The 14954-nt window shown below is 48.1% G+C and overlaps 1 protein-coding gene and 1 pseudogene across 1 annotated transcript in view; one reads left to right on the top strand and one right to left on the bottom strand.

Annotated features, from left to right (window-relative positions):
• LOC126958166 (40S ribosomal protein SA-like) overlaps positions 1–14954 on the top strand; it is a 900761-nt gene that overhangs the window by 285092 nt on the left and 600715 nt on the right. The window lies entirely within an intron of this gene.
• LOC126958178 (gem-associated protein 8-like) lies at positions 3673–4434 on the bottom strand (annotated as a pseudogene).

Consider the following 14954-nt stretch of genomic DNA (forward strand, 5'->3'; position numbering starts at 1 on the left):
GTGGACCACCAGAGCTAGAGAGGTCCTTAAAGATCTCCCATAGGGCAGGAGCTGAGCAAAAAGAGAAAAAGTGAGAACTAAGATGAGCTCACGTCCATATGAGCACATTAATAGACTTGTGAAAAGTTAAATATATGCATGCAGTCTACCTAAAAACAAAGTGATTATTATTTTCTTGCAAAAGATTTCCTTCCTCCAAATTGTCCCATTAGACCTGTTTGTTAAAGAATGGTGATGTGGTGTTGGGGACTCCATGTGTGCATCCCCCTGAAATTCATATCTGAAATCCTTATCTCACTGTGATGGCATTGGGAGGCGGGGCCATCGGGAGATAATTAGGTCAGGAGGGCGGGACCCTCAAGAATGGGATTCGTGCCTCTGTAAAGGGGACCACAGAGGGCTCTGTAGTTCTCTTTCTGCCATGTGACCACAGCAGTCTGCAACCCGGAAGAGAGCTGCCATGCCAGAACCTTGCCATGCCAGCATCCCGATCTTGGACATCTGGCCTCCAGCACTGTCAGAAATAAATGCTGATTTTATAAGCCACCTACTCTATGGCACTTTGTTACAGCAGCCCAGACTAAGACATGGGGGATGGGAATCTTTTCATCCATCCCTATTTTGCAGAAGGGGAAACTGAGGCCCCGAGCAGGTACACAATTGCTACACACAGCAAATGGCATTTGATCCGGAATTTTCTGCCTTTGGATTCAGGTTCCTTTTATGACATCTGGCTCCAGTAAGTGTACAGCCCGGAGCTGCTTCTTGCCTATAGGAAATATTCTTCAGGATTGATAAAATAAATCAGAAAACAGGCTGTGTTAGCAAATGCACAGCCAAAGGAGTATTTCCATTTCACTCTGACCTCCTTCAATAGGTCGCCATTTTCAGCCGGCTGGAAAATTGTCCCTTTTTCCTTTACTATATGTATTTACATGTATGTATATATATATGCACATGTATGTGCATGTGCACGCACATGCACATTTTGTATATGGTATAAATATAAAATTGTATATGTTTGTATATAATTATAAAGTATATACATGAAATTGTATATATATATACACACACAGATGAAACTTTGGGAATTTCTTTTCAAGTCTTGTATGCAATCACTTCGAAGCTGACACACATCACACAGAGTAGAGTCAGACAGAGAGAGAGGGGCTTGAGGGTGGTCCCAGAGCTGGTGTCAGAGTGAAGACTTAAGTACAGGTCTGCAATCTTCCCTTCTCACTGAGATGCCTCAAAAGACCTTTTTTTTTTTTTTTTTTTCTTAGAAACAGAATGCTAGCTTTCTGACAGGACTACCCTCCCATTCTAACATATTCTCCCTCAGGTTCTCTCTTTTCACTCTCAATGTGCTTAGAATCTTCCCAGTCTTGATTACTGGACACAGCTTTATCCTTTCAACAGTGCTTTTCCACTGGATGTCTCATTCGGATGTCACAGTGCTCCTGAGGGCTGGGGCCAGGCCCAGGGATGCCACTTCCATGGGGGCTGATACCCTGAGATGCCAGGAACGCTGACAGTCACCAAGCACGTCAAGGTCAGAACTTTAAGACTTCTGACTCCAAAATCAGTGCTCTCTGCCCCTCTCCAGCAGATGTGTGGGTGGGTGTGGGAGGCGGCTGGGGAGGTGGTGCTGAACTCCAGCACTCAGCAAGCTTCCTTGGAAGGACCATGCAAGGCCGAGCTCTGGGTGGCGCCCAGGCGGGGGAGGGATGGGGAATGTGCAGAAGCCCAAGCTCCCAAGCCACTGCAGACCAGCTGGGCGGCCCCTCCAGTAGCGGCCATCCTCCACCCCTCCCTAACTGGGCGGACGCATCTGCTGGCTGAACCCAACCTCATCAGAACTGTGGGGGTTTCTGGGGTGATAAATCTTTATTTTCCAGGGTTGTCCTGAATGTGCTACTCGGCTGAACAAAACCATTTCTTCATGGGCTGTTTCTCTTAATTGGCTGGTGGTGCTGCCTGCCCTTGGCAAAATCAGGACAGTTGTCTTTGCAGCCTGCTCACTCCCTTTGGCCCAGTAAGCCCACCCAGTGTCCTCACAGTGCCCCAATTCCCTGACTCCTGGTACCTTGTATCAGGCTTTAGAACCCCCACCCCAGCCAACACAGCCACTCTCAACATCTCACTACATCTCCACGAAGTTGCAGATAAAGATAAAATTCACAACAAAACCAAAAACTGAGCCTTGCAGGTACTAAGTGCCAGATTCAGATTGATGTCTTGGAACAGATAGCAATCCCAAAGCAGGTGAAGCTGGACTGAGAAAAACGTAGTCACAATTCAGCTCACGGAGTTCCCTGACTCTCTTCATACACTGAGGACCGCTGTGTCTCTGGATACATCCCCCATGTCCTTTTCACCATCATGCCACTCTCTTTCTTTTTGATTAGCCTTGCCAGAGATTTGTCTGTTTCACCAGTCTGCTCAAGAAATAAGTTCCAGCATTTTTACCTCAACTCTTTTTCCTGTCTCTCATCTTTTTTCTCATAATTATCACCCCTTTCTCCTTTCCCTTTGTATCCCAAGAGAGGTGGCCAATTTTTTCTCTACCTTGCTGATTTGTTTTTCTGGGTCATCAAGTCTATTTTTTATTACTTACTTCCAAAGTGGTTTTTAATTTAAATATTAAGATTTTAGTTACTTTGTAATTCTCCCATTTCTCACCTATCTCCCTTTTTATATTACCTTGTTGCTTCATTTTGAAGTGAAATATATATTATCTCCCTTTTTCAAGTGAATGGTGTATCCTCTTTTATTGAGCTCCCTGGAAAGATGGGCACATGCTCTTCTCAGGTCTGCAGCTTGGGGCAGGTGTGAGGGCTCCCAATTTGCCTCTGGCTCCTGGTTTGTCTGGGCTGTGCTGACTTGGGGGCCTTAACCACCACCTAAGCCTCTGACACTAAGCTGCTGTGGGGCAAGGGTGTCTTCCCAGCATGCTCTGGTTGTCATAGTTTCTCCCTTTTCTCCAGCTCCAGCCGGCTGGTGAGGAGGACACTTCCCACAATGCATTGCTCACCTGACCCTGCCTTTCCGTCTTCTGTAATCTGTAGTTTCTGACTTGGTTGTAGACAGATGGTGCAAAAGATGAGGAGTGCTGTGATGGAGAGAGGTAATAAGATTTCTGCTTCAAAGGACAACTCTTAAGAGGCAGAGAGGAGTGGCTGGGCTTGTTTCTGGTGGATCAGACACACGGACAGCCCAGATGGGAGCAGAGATGTGAAGCCCCTTCTTCTTTTCCAAGTAGGCCTCTAATGGAGGGTTTTCGGGGTAGGCAGGTGAGATTGCTGGGTATTTGCCCCTTTGTCTACATTCCTGACATTCTGGTGAGAAGTTTTGTTTTGTTTTGTTTTGTTTTTCTAGGCAAGAACCTTAATGAACTGTTACTGACAATGTAAAAAAAAAAAACTGTATAATATATACAAAATTATCATTTTATGTCAGGAGAAAATTTATCATGTCGGCAACAGAACATGTGTGCCAACCTCCAAGTGGCTGGCATAGTGCATCCACCCCGTGACAGGCCCACTGGGACTGTGGTGAACATGCCTGTACCTCAGTACAAAGTCCCCTTTCCCTGAGAAATGTATAGAAGGAGAGAGGAAGAACATGTACCCAAAAGGAAGAGGGAGAGGCTGGGGGCCCTGTACCCTGAGCTCAGAACTTCAGGGGGATGACCGGCCAGTACTTGGGCTGCTTTTGGTCACAGTGCGTGTCAAAGCTCAACTGCACTGCAGCCTCCATGGCCTGGATCTTGGTGGCGCTGTCCCCGTACAAACGCTTCATCTCGGCCTGGGACACTGCTCACTAGGCCTCTCAGTTGGAGTCTCTACCGACCAGCAGGTGTTGCAGTACAGGTCATGGTCAGCATTCACGTAGCTGTCCAGGCACTCTGCATCCAGCTGCTGTCACCGCCGTCATTCTTCTCTGTACCTCTCAGTCTCTGCAGAGTACTGGCGGAGCTCTTTGGTGATTTCCATATTGCTCAGGTCACATTCTACCTCTGCATCTAACTCAATCTCCATCTCTTCCTCTTTGGACAAAGCTTGGTCTTCTCTTGTGGATGCCTGGACTCTACTGCTGTCATGTGGATGCTGCCCAGACCCTCTGAAATGTAAAGAACTGCAGGGGGAGTCCTGCTAGGCCACATGATGGCCCTAGAAGGACGAAGGATACGCAGCCTAGTTAGCGTAACAGCTTTGGGGAAGAAGTGCCAGAGGGAAGTACCATGGAAGACTGAAACAGGATTTCACGGCCTTCCTGTAGGCCTTTGTGGTGGCTTTGCATCCAAGCCATTGCTTGATGATAATGTTGCCAGCATCTCACATATACTGGATGAGAATACCAAGGCCTGGCAGCTTTCAATGTTGATGCCTTCACCGCTGCCATCTCTGATTGTGAAAGTTCAAGTGGGTGCCGAAACTCATGGATTCGCAGCTTGCAGATCCTGTGTGGTGACCGAGCAAGGGCCTAGTTTTCCTTCCTTAGTGAGAAGTTTTAAAGATCCCCTGGTCACTCACTGTTTTGAGCTAGATGTCTTGTGAATCAGTAGTTAGCACACAGTTATTGCTTACCCCTCCCTCACATTCATTTCTTCATTATCTAACAACAGTTCCTGATTGGACTTGGGGTCAAGCCCTCTCTTAGCCCAGGTGGCTTCGGTGGGGGTTCTGGAGGTAGAGCACATGACCCTGACCTAAGCCAATCATCACTTCTCATTTCCAAGGCCACAGCAATTAGTTCAGGGGTGGGCATGTTACCAGAGGCTGGTACAATCAGAATGAAGGTCAGGACTTTTGTGGAAAGCAGGCTCAAGTCTCCCTGCTAGACTTGAACCTTCAGGCTTATTAAATGAGCCTTGGATGGTACCTTGAGCTTGAGAATAAAGCTGAGGACTGGAGAGAGGTCATGTACTGGAGACAGCACAGAACCCCTGATCCAGCCTTGCCTGAAGCTGGCCCTACCCTTTGATCTTTTAGTAATAGGAACTAATAAATTTTCTTTTATGTTTAAACACATTTGGGTCAGATTACAAGTTAACCGAAGTAGAATGAGTCCTCACTGATACAAGTATGATCAGTGAAAAAAAGAGACCAAATATAATAAGGAAGATATATTCCTTAATAATTACAGTTTGGAAGGCAAAGAGGTTAAAGGGGACCATGCTCATGTCCCCATGGAGTCCATGGAGTCACAACCAAGCACTCCTGGAGGGATCTGGGTGCCGGCATCTCCAGCCAGCCCTGTGACAGAGATCTGAGGAGTTCTCCTTAGAGCTTCTCAAGGAAATCCTTCTTGATGCAATAAGATGCACACTTGGGGAAGCTATTCTCTCCGGACAGGGTATATAACTTGAGGGCAGAAATTGTTTCAAAATGTTTTGACATGTTCCTGAATGGCATGTCTATGGGAGAACAGAAAAGGGACTGTGGTATGTTTGAGGCTTTCTGTGACCTGGGGGTAGGTGTTAGGGAAGCTTCCAAACTCTCCCTAGAGGCCAAACCATGGCTGCCTGAGAGGCTGGACGGTGGGCACTCAGGCCCCACTGGGCAGGGTCACCAGTGTGTCATGCTTGTTGTCACCCTTGGCTTGTTTGTTCTCCTCCACCAGGAATTCTGTGGGGCAGGGGATTGCACACTGCACACATCACAGCTGCTCATCCAGGGCTCTTGTGGCACTTGCTTCATCTTGAGTGGCACAGAGCACAGAGCAGGCACCGTGGAGTGTGGAAAGACCAAACCCTGAGTCACCACTGACTGTTGCCCTGGACATAGAACCCCAGGTGAAGGCACTTAACACTGGTTATCCCCGTGCATCCAGGAAGCTAAATGGAGGCCAAAAAGAAAAAAAAAAGTTATAATGCAGTCAGGCTGGACCAGGCAATTCCTGCATGTGCAAGTTTGTGTGTGTGTGTATGTTTTGGAAGTCATACCAGATGTTGTCTTTCCTCGTGACATTTGGTATCTTTTTTCTACAGCAGTGTTCCATTATGTTCTAGTTCTTGAAAAAGGCAGCGAGGCAACATTTATACAATGAAATTTATTTGGGAAATGATTTATGTGTATTACAGTCCTCTCTTAGAAGATCACAAAGTACATTAGCATATTAAAGGATCTGAGAAGTCCTGTAATAAAGGAGCCTTTATTGAATGATCATGGAACTCGTTGTGGGTGGATCATTTGCATACTGGATGGAATGGGGTGTGAGGCTGACTGTGCAGAGGGTGACTAGTCCCTGAAATGTAGATAGGGGCCACCTAGAGAACGGTGGAGAATCGGGCATGAATGGGTGAACTGGACAACTGGGCTATGCATTTCAGCCCCAGAGCACTTAAAGCATAAGGTAGATTGTAAGATCCTGGAGTTCATCTGGCTTAAATACCTCCTTGAGAGGGACATCAAGGTCCGTAGAGAACTGAGTTACTCGTGATCACCAGTCAGAGCTCTTGGCTGGACAACATAGATACCAATGCTGGATACCTAGGGAGAATGAGATTTGATGGAAGGATATGGGGAAGGCCACGGAACCCACTGGAAGGCTGGAGAACCAGGTCCAGAAAACAAGCAGAAGCCAAGGGAAAGTGGGCTGCTAAGAGCATAGCCAGATCATGCCACGAAATCTGATTAGCCCACTTCAGCTAGGGCCCATGATGCATCAGAAATGGACCCATGGCTCTCTGTGTCCTTCCCAGTGGGGACAGGTGATTGGCTGAGCACAGACTGCGTTCCCCGCCCTGGCTGTTAGGGTCTGGGAGAACAGGTGGAAGGCTTTTATGGCTTCTGCAGCTGAAGCCTGGAGCCCGTCTCTCCCAACGACTCACACAGGAAGGAAGCCCCCATTTGGTTGGGGGCAGAGTGAGGTTACAAAGCCCATCTCCTGTCTTGCAGTTCAGATCATGCAGCCAAGGGTACTCTTTTACAAAAGTGTTTAAAATCTTTGTTTAATCAGCAACATGGACCTTGCAGAGTTCCTGCTTCCATGATAGAAGGATATGAACTATTTGAAACATTCACATCTACTGCTCTCCTTGGGAATTCCTACCCTCCTTTCATTCTTTACTCACTAGCCTCGTGGTAGAGTAACTACAGCAGAAATGCAGAGTGAGAGAGAAACAAATAAGCAGCTTTTGAAACCCATGGCAGAGACAATAACTTGAGAGTCTCAAAATCTTGCTTTTGAGAATCCAAATCCTGACACACAGAACTCAGGAGGACTAGTGTATGGTTTGTTAAGCTACTTTTTCCCACCTACTAAGTCTACATTAATGACTCCCTGAGCAAAGAAAAAAAAAAGTCCTTAGAAGGAAAGAGAGTTAAAGGCTGGTATGAATCCCTGGGAATGGTCCTGCCTACACATTCCATCCCCTCAAGCTCTGAAGTTGAGGGGATGATAGAATCTCCAATAGTTTAGGGGATCAGAGAGAAGAGAGATGGTGCCCCTACTCCGTGGGGAGGCTGGAAGCTCCATAGAAAAGTCCCAGCATTCAGCATCGTGAGGGACCAATAGACAGGCAGGAAGTAACCTCCTGGGGGTCCAGGCTGCATCACAAGCCCTCATCCCCCCAGTATTGTGTAGCAAACAACAGAATGTTTCTGAGTGTATCTGATGGTCCTGACAGCCAGAACACCTGGAGGGCCTTGAGTCTGGGGTGGTGGGATGTGAGAGCAGATGCAAGTGTGGACCAAGGGCAGGAATGAGGACTCCCCACCAGTCCACAAGGGGTGGCCGCCGCCAAGGACTAGCTGGGCAATGGCCAGTCCAGTGGCAGCCGGGGTGCACAGGTGATGGCAGAGAGCCAGGTGTGCGCCCCTGGATGCCTTGATGTGATGTTTTCTCCACCTCAACTGAACGTACCCTCTGGGAGAAGGCGAGAAAGGGAAAGCTTTGAATCAACTTGAATGGCAGTCCTGCTAAAAGTGGAATAGGGGATCAAGGGAGAAATTAGATTTTTCTTTAAAAAATATCTGAATGTAGCCTGTGACATTCATTCTGATATAATATAAACTGTAGTTTATACATAGAGTTAAAACTAGTCCACAATATTTTCTTTAGAAAGGTTGCAAGCACCTGATTTTCCTTACCTACATCCTACGTCAAAGTTAAAATGATTGGCAGCATGTTGGCAGTGATTTCCCGTAAAATAGGGCTGGCACTGCTGGTTGCCTCTGGGCCCAAGCCCACCAGCCACTGAGTGCCCAGTTGCACCTGCAGTGAGTCACGCTCGTTCCTGGCTTGGTGATCGTAAACACTGGAGGAGACGACGCAGATGAGAGTCTTTTGAAAATCTTAAACCTCTGCCTGTGTCTGTGGGACTTCGGTCAAGCCTCCCCTTGGGGCTTAGTTTCCTCATCTGTAAAATGAGGTCACCTTTGCTGCCCTACTGACAGTAGTGGCAGCTTTCATGCATCCAGTGTCTGCCACATTCGAGTACTTTCCACTTCCAATTAGATCTTATTTAGTCTCCATGACAGCCCTGGTGCGGAGGTGCAGTCAGCCTCGGTTTACAGATGTGGAAACAGCTTCAGCGGAAGAAACCTGCCAAAGCTCAGACACATAATTAATTCATCAACTCTAAGACTCAGTAGATTGTAAGACACACAATTATTTTACAAACAACAAAAATAGATAAAAGGGGCTGGGGCCAGGTACGGTGGCTCAAGCCTGTAATCCCAGCACTTTGGGAGGCCGAGGCAGGCGGATCACGAGGTCAGGAGATCGAGACCATCCTGGCTAACACAGTGAAACCCTGTCTCTACTAAAGAATACAAAAAACTAGCCGGGCGAGGCGGCGGGCGCCTGTAGTCCCAGCTACTCGGGAGGCTGAGGCAGGAGAATGGCGTAAACCCGGGAGGCGGAGCTTGCAGTGAGCTGAGATCCGGCCACTGCACTCCAGCCTGGGTGACAGAGCGAGACTCCGTCTCAAAAAAAAAAAAAAAAAAAAGAAAAAAGGGGCTGGGTGCGGTGGCTCACACCTGTAATCTCAGCACTTTGGAAGGCCAAGGCGGGCAGATCACAAGGTCAGGAGGTCGAGACCATTCTGGCTAACACGGTGAAACCGCATCTCTACTAAAAATGCAAAAAATTAGCCCAGTGTGGTGGCGGGCACCTGTAGTCCCAGCTACTTGGGAGGCTAAGGCAGGAGAATGGCGTGAACCCACGAGGTGGAGCTTGCAGTGAGCCAAGATCCCGCCGCTGCACTCCAGCCTGGGCAACAGAGAGCCACTCTGTCTCAAAAAAAATAAAATATAAATATAAATATAAATATATATATATATGTAATAGAACTGCCAATTATAACAGCAAGGTGTCACTGATTGCAACACACATTCTGATTTCAGAGCCGTTAAAATGCATAAAAAGGTGGGGTTTAGAATTTTTGGACTACTGAGTGAAACGGATGGTGAAGGCAGGTGTGATTCCAGGGCTGAGGGATTCCAAAGTTTGAGTTCTTTGTGTTGGGTCAAGCGGCCCCCCAGAGAGCTGAAGCGTGCTGATGTGAGACTCCTACAAGCCATGAGACGAAACAGACTTATAAACATGTAACGTGTTATGTTGACACAAGGAACCAAGCAGTCATGAGGAATGTGCCAGTGGCTGGGATGAGCAACCCCCTTGCTGAGTCTTGCAAAAGCAACCTCCCTAGATGAACTTTCAGTGGATTCTGGGTGGAATTCTGTCACAACACAGAAAACGGACTCCTCGCCATGGTGCTTCATGCAATCCCATCTTATAAGCCAACTTGTCCAAGAATTGCTTGGCTTAACCCAGATCCAATTCACCTACAGAGAATCAACTCCAAAACAAGCATCCCAGGTTTGTTGCAGAGCTGATGAGGCTTCCAGTTGGTGAGATGGGCCAGGAAAAAATCCAAGAGACAACCTGGGTTCCCCAGTGGTTTTGCCTTGCCCAAGTCTGATGCTGCTAGAAGCTCCTGTGCCTGTCCCTTATCTGTCCCCTCTCTTTGGGTGGAGCAGGACCTGGCTTCCCTGGGGCTACTTGAATAGAGCATAATGTAGCGTCAAGCATGCACAGACCCTGTCCTGGAACCTGCCATTGCTGTGAGATCCCCTCCCCAAATCAGATCTGCCCTCAGATGGAGCTGAGTAGACACAGTCATCTAGACCTTTAGTTACTCCTCACGGGGTGCCCACAACTGGTTTACCACCTCTGAGTCTGGCCAATCCCTTCCTGGCTCCCTTGTCTCCTCTACCAACCTCTCAGATGCTACCATCTGATGTAAGTTTTCATTACCATTGCTGGCTGGGGCACACTGAGTATCACCAGCTCTAGCATCTTAGGAACTTTATTTCATCAGAGCTTCCCAACACTCTCTGAAGCAGGTGTTACTTTTATTTTTTTTTTATTTATTTTTTTGAGATGGAGTCTCACACTGTTGCCCAGGCTGGAGTGCAATGGCACGATCTCGGCTCACCGCAATCTCTGCCTCCCAGGTTCAAGCACTTCTCCTGTCTTAGCCTCCTGAGTAGATGGGATTACAAGGGCCCACCACCACACCCAGCTAATTTGTTGTATTTTTAGTAGAGTCGGCGTTTCACTATGTTGACCAGGCTGGTATTGAACGCCTGATCTCATGATCTACCCGTCTCGGCCTCCCGAAGTGCTGGGATTACAAGCCAGCTGAAGGGTGAGCCACCGCGCCCAGCCGAAGCAGGTATTACTATCCTCATTTTACAGATGGAAAACCTGAGGCTCAGAGAGGCCAATCACACGTTCAAACGACACAGCCAGCAAGTGAGAGAGCCTTCACTAAGTCGTTATAGAGTGCTTAGAACAGTGGCTGGAACAGCATGAACACTCAATAAATACTTGTTAGATGACAGAAGGAAAAACTGCCTTATGATGATAATGCTGAGCAGTTCATCATGAACTAGTTATTATTTAATTTTATTCAACAGAGCACCTGCTTTTGAGCCCAGCGGTAGACCTACAAAGGATACAGGTTCTAGGCAACGCAGGTTGTAACATACACACACACACACACACACACCTCCTTTAATGACCCGCCTGCAATTGATATACTGCTAAGTAGCATTTCTTGTACTGGGGAGATTCTATTTCCACACTAGCAGCAAATATGACCTTTGTGTCAGCTGCCAGCCGCTTATAATTCTGACAGATGCAAGCACATTTCTGGGAAGCTGTAGCCACTCAGGACCTTGCAGATCAACAGGCAACACTGGCGGCTTTGGTAAGATTGATTGGCCCGTGAGAATCCCATTTACAGCCCTAACGGAGCCTTGGTTTACCACAGCCTGGGCACTAATGACTTAGACAGCTCCGATCTAAATCTGTCAGCCCGGGCTGGTGGCGATATTAAAGAACACTCTATTTATACGAAGCAGCAATTAGAGGAATGCTCGCCAATGGGCCACCGCTTCCAAGTAAATCCCCAGTCTTCCAAATGGTGTCATGCTCACGGTTATTTTAATCCGCTTGGAATTTCAGGGATATTAATGTGACGGGCCATCGCAGAGGATTAGCCAGGTTTATTTCTGCTGACATTTCAGAGAGCACACTCAGGTTCCCAAGCCGTGCCTGCACGCCTCCCTGGCACATCACTGGGGAGGCAATTGAGGGAGGGAGAAGCAGCTGCAATGAGGGTGCATCTGTCTCCCTTCAGCCCTGCCTCCCATCTCTCCCTTCCTCCCCCTGCCTCCTCTGCCTTTCCTCCCCACTTCCCTCCAGGTCCCTTCAGTCTCTTCTCCCTCCCCGTACTAGCTTTTTCTTCTTGTTCTCTCCAGGAAACAAACTCGTGTATGGGGTTGCCAGATAAAATACAGGATGCCAGCTTAAATGTGAATTTCAGATAAACAAGGAAAAATTATTTTTTTTTTAGTGTAAGTTCCATGCATTTATGTTGGGACATACTTAGACACTAAAAAGTTCCTTTGTTGTTTATCTGAAATTCACATTTAATTGAGCATCTTCTATTTTTCTTTGCTAAATCTGGCAACCCTACATAGGAAGAGTGAGTATAAAGTAGAGAGGCCACTGCTGGACAAAAAAAGTGTCCCATCTTGGTCTGCCAGTTAAATTTGTCCTCTGTCATTGTCACCTTGAGAGAGTCCCCAGGCCCTGTTTATTCTGTTACTCAGCCCCTTACTTTCTGATTATTTTTTTCCCACTATATTGTGAGTCTCCTGAGGGCAAGGACCAAAGCTTATTTTTCTTTAGCTCTGACATCTGGGGTCAGAGAATAAATATTTATTGAATGAATGGATGAATAAAAGAATGGTTTGCTCCAAAAAAGGATTCTGTCATTTCTTAAAGTGTTTTTGGAATTCTTTTTAATCCACTGATAAACCCCATTAGAAGAACAGCTCTTTCATCCTAGTTGTAAATGTTGCCGTTGCTAGCTTTCAGGAAAGATCTGAGAGGGGAATAGGTGGCCCTTTGGAGATGAGCTGGCTGTTAACAGCTGGTATGAACATATTTGAATATTGTAGCTGCAAGTATGGCTGCATGGTTGCATACAGCAACTGAATATCAGTTCTGGAAACAGGTAAAATTATTATTACCCTCTCTGACAAGGAAGCAAACTGAGACCCAGAGAGGCTAATAAGTTTGCCTCTGGACACACAGCTACCAAACAGCAGTGCCAGGTTTGAATCCAGGCAGGCTGGCTCGAGAATCCAGGCCATATTTCCTCTCCCAATGATCACTGCCTTTATTAAGTAGTTAACATACCTGTGCTGCCAGGCACTGTCCTAAGCACTTTCTTTATATGCATGCAGTCCTCACAACAATTCTATGAAATACATACTCTTATTATTCCCACTTTACCAGTGAAGAAATTGAGCCAACCTGAAGCTTAGTTACTTGCCCAGGGTCATGCAGCTGGCAGGGAGAGGGGTCAGGATTGAACCCCTGGCTGCAGAGTTTGTGCCCTAACCCTCACTGGCACGCAGCCTCTGAATGAGGTCAGGACCCTCATTCCAAGTTCCACAGAGCTTATATTGTGGGACTGCAGGACCTGGCCCCTTGTTCATTCACCCAGCCGGTACCTAGAAAGCACTTGGGCCTTGTAAGGCTCTGACTGTGACAGAGACCATGAGGGTCAGAAAGGTGGAAGGATCCCAGTTCCTACCTTCAAGTCACTTAGCAGAGGAGGGAAGATCTGCACCCCATCCATTCTCAAGCGCCAGCTTCTTATTCTGTCTCTAGAAAGTGTCATCTCCACCTCTTTGCTCCTCTACACTCCTGACCCCAGCCTGGTTAGGAACAGGTAGGCTCCCAACAGTGTCCTGGTCTCTCCAATCCATCTTCCACCTCTTATCCCCCAAATCAGTTCATAGTAACCTCCTCCCCTGCTCAGAATCCTTCAACACTGCCCTAACGCGTTTTGACAACTTTCAAACCCACCTTTTACTAGTATGTCATCTCCATGCGCCCTGCCTCCTCATGCCCACAGCATGGAAAACAGACAGGAGAGGAGCTGTGCCAGTTGCAAAGGAGGGGGCGTCCTGAACGCTGCGGCCCTGCTCCTCATCCTACGGCCCCGCCCCTCGCCCTGCAGCCCCGCCTCTTTCCCCGTAGCCCCGTCCCCACCCTGCAGCCCTGCCCCTCACCGAACATCCCCGCCTCTTTCCCTGCAGCCCCGCCCCTCATCCTGGCTTCCTGCCTCTTTCCCTGCAGCTTACCTGGCCATTGTATGGAAACCCGGGACTCCAGGAAGCAGGGTCACAACCAATGGCCTGGGCAGTCAGGACTGTACTCCATAGCCTGGCCTCAATACTATTTGTGGTTTGGTTCTAAACTGCAGGATCCCTCAATTTACTCTGCAAAGTCCTGTACTCCAGCCCCAAATTACTTCATGTCCCCTGTGTTAGCTTAAGAGTTTCCAGCAGTGGGGCCTGGGTTTGTATTTCTCAAAAGCCCAGCTCTCCCCTTAGGGTGGTGGTATCACCTGGCACCCTACAGAGGACACTGGCAAGGTTGGAGACAGTGCTTAAGAGGTCGGCTGGGAGGCAAGAGTCCAGGGAGGAAGGTGGAAGCCAGGGACGAGAGCAGTGACTTTGGGGTGTCAGGGAGGGACAACATCAGAGGTACATAAAACTGACATGCTGGATATGAGGCACAATGAAGATGAAGTCCCAAGACGGGGTGCAGGCAGGGGTGGGCAGTGCTAGAAACTGAACTATGAAAAAAAACAACAACTATTCTCAACAACCTTGAGAAGGGGAGTAGTCTGAGTTCTGTCCACAAAATCTGTTTACCCGCTTCTGGGTAACTTTGAGAGTAAGAATTTGATTTCAACACCTTCCTCTGGCAGACCACTTTGGTCACAGCCCAGGGGCCATGCCTGGGTGTCCTCTGTTATCTGCAAAATATGAGGAGCCTCAAGGACACCCCTCCCTCACGAATCGTGTCCCCCTGGAGATGGGCAGCATGAGGGAGGATGGCTGGGGAGGCTCAGGGCTCTAGTACTCATCCCAGACTCTGAGCGGTGGAATGAATTCCGGCCCTCCTGCCCTCCTCTACCACATGATTTGGGGTTGTGCTTAGACCAGACTGGCCTGCAGGGTAGGGCGCCATGCCTGCCCTTGGGCAGGTATGGGGAAGGGCAGTGTGGGGAAGGCTCAGCCCAGCACCAGATGGGCACTTAGGCGGTGGTCATGTTGCATGGTCACACTAAGCCTGGAAGGTAGGAATTATTGTCTTTATTGTAGAACTGAGCTACCTGACCCTCAAAGAGATGAAGGAACTTGCTCAGGTCACAGGGCAAGTAATGACTGGCACCTGGCTTTGCCTGGTTGTGGCTTCAGCTCTCAGTTTACCCCTCCCTCCTCACATGTATACCCACTATCCTCTGCTCCATCAAGTGGAATTGTTTTCAGGCCCCTCTAAATCAGCTCTGTCTGGCCCCCAGGCATCTGCAGATTCAGCTCTCCGGCCTTTTCCACTCAGGCCTTGCTTCC

The sequence above is a fragment of the Macaca thibetana genome, chromosome 7, assembly GCF_024542745.1.
Source record: "Macaca thibetana thibetana isolate TM-01 chromosome 7, ASM2454274v1, whole genome shotgun sequence".
Taxonomy (NCBI): Eukaryota; Metazoa; Chordata; class Mammalia; order Primates; family Cercopithecidae; genus Macaca; species Macaca thibetana.